General features: G+C 46.2%; 1 pseudogene; it reads right to left on the bottom strand.

The window, feature by feature from the left end:
* Positions 1-211: 211 nt before the first annotated feature.
* On the bottom strand, positions 212-329 carry LOC124597381 (annotated as a pseudogene).
* Between the last annotated feature and the right edge of the window lie 4,111 nt (positions 330-4,440).

The following is a 4,440-nucleotide window of genomic DNA, read 5'->3' as shown; positions in this document are numbered from 1 at the left end:
ATAAACTCCGTCCGAACAGGCCTTGGAAGGCCCAATCGTAGCGACCGGCCGCCGTGTCATCCTCAGCCCACAGGCGTCACTGAATGTGGATATGAAGGGGCATGTGGTAACCACACCGCTCTCCCGGCCCTAAGTCAGCTTACGAGACTGGAGACGCTACTTCTCAACAAGTAGCTCCTATTTGCCTCACAAGGGCTGAGTGCACCCCGCTTGCCAACAGCGCTCGGCCGACCGGATGGTCACCCATCCAAGTGCTAGCCCAGCCCAACAGCGCTTAACTTCGGTGACCTGACGGGAACCGGTGTTACCACTGCGGCAAGGCTGTTAGCGATACGATATACATGATCGGAGGTAACGTCTTCCAGGCCTTCGCCAAACCCAAGCCCTTCCATCGGAGCGCCGCTGGCTATAACATGATTCAGTACTCCAAAGCATTCGTTTCCAGTCATTCACTGTCCAGTGACATCTACCTTTATACCAACTCAGGCGTCGATTAGCGTTGGCATCAGATTCAAATGGTTCAAATGGCTCTGAGCACTATGGGACTTAACATCTGAGGTCATCAATCCACTAGAACTTAGAACTACTTGAACCTAACTAACCTAAGGACATCACACACATCCTTGCCCGAGGCAAGATTCGAACCTGCGACCGTGGCAGTCGCGCGTTTCCGGATTGACGCGCCTAGAACCGCTCGTCCACTGCCGTTGACATCAGAAATGTGTGGCGTGTGAGAACTGTTTTTTAACTCCCTACATACAGTTATTTTGCTAGCTGGACCTGCCGGTTGCTCTTTGGATTCCTTCCGCTGATTGCATCCAATTTTTCATAATCACCCTTCGCAGTAATCGATGGTCCTTGTCCGTCAGTATATGACGTCTGTCTCGTTTTGGTTTAGCTACGGCTGTTCCTTCGCCTTTCCACTTCACAGTGACATCTCCATCTGGCATCTTTAGAAGGATGAAATATCACTGATTGATCTGTTACTCAAGTGACATCCAATGATTGCCGGCCGCGGTGGTCTAGCGGTTCTAGGCGCTCAGTCCGGAACCGCGCGACTGCTACGGTCGCAGGTTCGAATCCTGCCTCGGGCATGGATGTGTGTGATGTCCTTAGGTTAGTTAGGTTTAAGTAGTTCTAAGTTCTAGGGGACTAATGACCTCAGAAGTTGAGTCCCATAGTGCTCAGAGCCATTTTTTTGACATCCAATGATTATTCCACGACCGAAGTAACCGAGCTCCCCCAGCCGCCACATTGCACTGTTACTGCTTCTGTACTGAAAATATTCCCCGTCTTCTTTTATGCTGGCGGGTCCATCTCTCATGACATCTTGTGGCCACTTCCGCTTTGCGTAGGGGTGTTCGGATACTTTAGATCAGATGGCGTATGTGTGCCGCTGTGAGGTGAGGAATATTATAAGCTGTTGGTGCGTCGTATTCAACTGCAGACTGCCTTTACGGCTTTCGTGGCTTCTCTAAAAAATACCATTTTTGAATGTAGCGAAGGGAAATGCGATTAAGGACTACTCTAAGTGAGGTACTTTACAATGACTTGAACAATACAGATGTAGATACTAATGTAGATGCTTGTGAAGATGTACAGCAACACTGTAGACGACAAAACGATTGATTTCTTTCAAAACTCACTATTGCTTCAGTAATCTGCAAACTCTATGAGAAACAGCCACAAAGAGAAGAAGGAAGGAATGATACCATTCCTTACCATTAAAGGTGAAGAAGCATCGAAAACAAACATCTTCGCAGAAGGACGTAATGATATATTTACTCAACAGAAGGCTAGACACACATTTAGAATAGAGGATCACTTCTATTTTCTAAGTTAGGTACGCAGTTTTGCACACGAGCGAAAACAGAGATCATCAGTCGATCGTAAGCAAGAAAAATTTGAGCAACGATGTTACTGTAGGACAAATATGTTTCATTTCTTATTCACGGAGGCTACCCACAATTAGGAACCGTGATCTGATGTTAAGTGCACATGTAGTCAGGGGGTTGCCTAATCCTTAGTCAACTCTGGAAAGCCGCCGGCAGCAGTGGCCGAGCGGTTCTAGACGCTTCAGTCCGGAATCGCGCTGCTGCTGCGGTCGCAGGTTCGAATCCTGCCTCGGGCATGGATGTGTGTGATATCCTTAGGTTAGTTGGGCTTAAGCAGTTCTAAGTCTCGGGGACTGATGACCTCAGATGTTAAGCCCCATAGTGCTTAGAGCCATTTGAACCATTTGGAAAGCCTCAGCTACTTTAGTAGGCGCCCTTCTATAAAGGTTACAGCTGCAGCGAGCAGTAGGACTTGGCTGGACGCCAAGGTGACATTATCATTGCCTGTACCACCAAAGTGCCTACTGGAACATACGCGCAGTTTTTTTACGTGGGAATCTCAAAACCTGTCTACACCGAAGGCCGCGAGAAACTAGTTTACTCGGAATGTCAACAGAGACCTACCCCCCCGCTGCTGTCATCAGCCCCAGCTGTTTCCGGCTTTACAGTGTTTAGTGGATAGTAATTCCGCTTATCAAGTTGTCAAGGGGTGACAGAGCAGCGTTATCGCCGGCCCTCGCCAGTGATATATCGACGCAAATATTGCGACACACTCGGAATGATCTATCACTCGACGGCAAACACTGCTGAATTGCGCTGGGCACCCCAGCTCCTTGTGAGAGTGACGGACATGTTTACAATTTCTTTGACAATTCCATTTCACACTGTGATGCGTTATTGAGAAAAAAATGTGTTCCGTTATCTATGAAATGTCGACGAATGAATTACTGTGGGCTACTAATGCCCAGTAAAGGTTATGATACAGTTTATTCGACCTTATGACGCAAAGTCCTTCTCTCTCTTCCTTAACACCATTGTGATAACGCTGTGGATTGCGAAGCTATTACACGCTTAGTGGTCTCACACCAGCAGAGAAACGAAACGTTGCAATGAAGAACCGATCGCAAACAGTGACTGTTCAGTGAAATACAGGGTTTGGACAAACATACAGACCTCTAGCCCTGAGATCTAGAGGTAGCGTCTTTGATTAGTAATCAAAACGTCCTGTGTCCCGGGTTCGAACCCCGCCACAACTCAGATTCTGAATAAAAATCATCACAATGGCGGACCAAGACTTCCACCATAAAAAGTCACCCTCATACAACCTGTGGCGTTGTCAAAGAGGGCGGAGGAGCGGACAGACGTTCAGGGCACTCTTTTGCCCCTGCGGTGGGAAACTGCCCCCAGAGGCGTAAGGATCAGCAGTGATCAACGGCATGAGAATGTAGAAGGCAATGGAAACCACTGCAATACAGACTCAGAGCGTGGCCTGTAACTGAAAAAGTGTCACCATGATCTCCCCATTGGCAAAAGATTCCCAACTAGTCTCCCATTCGGATCTGCGGAAGAGGACTGGGGACTGCCAAGGGAAAGACGACCATGAAGAAAAATAGAATAACCAACTAAAGAATAACGTTCCACGAGTCGGTGCGTGGAATGTCAGAAGTTTGAACGTGATAGGGAAGCTATAAAAACTGAAAAGGGAAATGCTAAGGCTCAACCCAGATATAGTAGGGGTCATTGAAGTGAAATGTAAAGAAGATCAGGATTTCTGGTCAGATGAGTGTACTATTCACTCTGAATAGTTCAGTGATAACGGTGTTCTCATCAGAATCGACAGCATCCAACGCCGATAACAGCAGTTCAGGTATACATGCGACGTCGGAAGCCGAAGATGAAGAGGCAGAGAAAGTATATAAGGATATTAAACAGGTATTCAATAGATAAAGGAGGATGAAAATGTAATAGTCATGGGGGACTGGAATTCGGTTGTAGAGGAAGGGGTAGAAGAAAGGGTTACGGGAGACTTGGAACTAGAAATGAGAGAGGATAAAGACTAATTGAGTTGTACAATAAATTTCAGATAGTAATAGCGAATACTTTGTTCAAGAATCACAAGAGGAGAAGGTATACTTGGAAAAGGGCCGGGAGATACGGGAAGATTTCAGTCAGAATACATCATGATTAGGCAGAGATTAGGAAATCAGCTACTGGATTCTAAGGCGTTCCCGGGAGCATATATAGATTCAGATCACAATTTAGTAGTGATGAAGAGTAGGCTGAAGTTTAAGAGAGTAGTCAGGAGGAATGAATGCGCGAAGAAATGGGACACGGAAGTTCTAAGGAATAAAAAGATACGCTTAAAGTTCTCTGAGGAGATATTGCGGCAAGGAAAGCTGAGTAGGCAGTTCAGTTGCAGAGGAAGGGACATCTGTAAAAGCGGCAATCACAGAAGTTGGAAAGAAAAACATAGGTACTAAGAAGGTAACTACGAAAAAATCATGGATGACAGATGAAATACTTCGTTTTATAGACGAAAATTGTTCAGGGAAATACAGAAATAAAAGTCACTTAGGAACGAAATAAATAGGAACTGCCGAGAAGC

This window comes from Schistocerca americana, chromosome 2 (genome assembly GCF_021461395.2).
Source record: "Schistocerca americana isolate TAMUIC-IGC-003095 chromosome 2, iqSchAmer2.1, whole genome shotgun sequence".
In the NCBI taxonomy this organism is placed as follows: domain Eukaryota; kingdom Metazoa; phylum Arthropoda; class Insecta; order Orthoptera; family Acrididae; genus Schistocerca; species Schistocerca americana.
The sequence above is the reverse complement of the archived record's forward strand: the minus strand, read 5'-3'. Positions and strand labels throughout refer to the sequence as shown.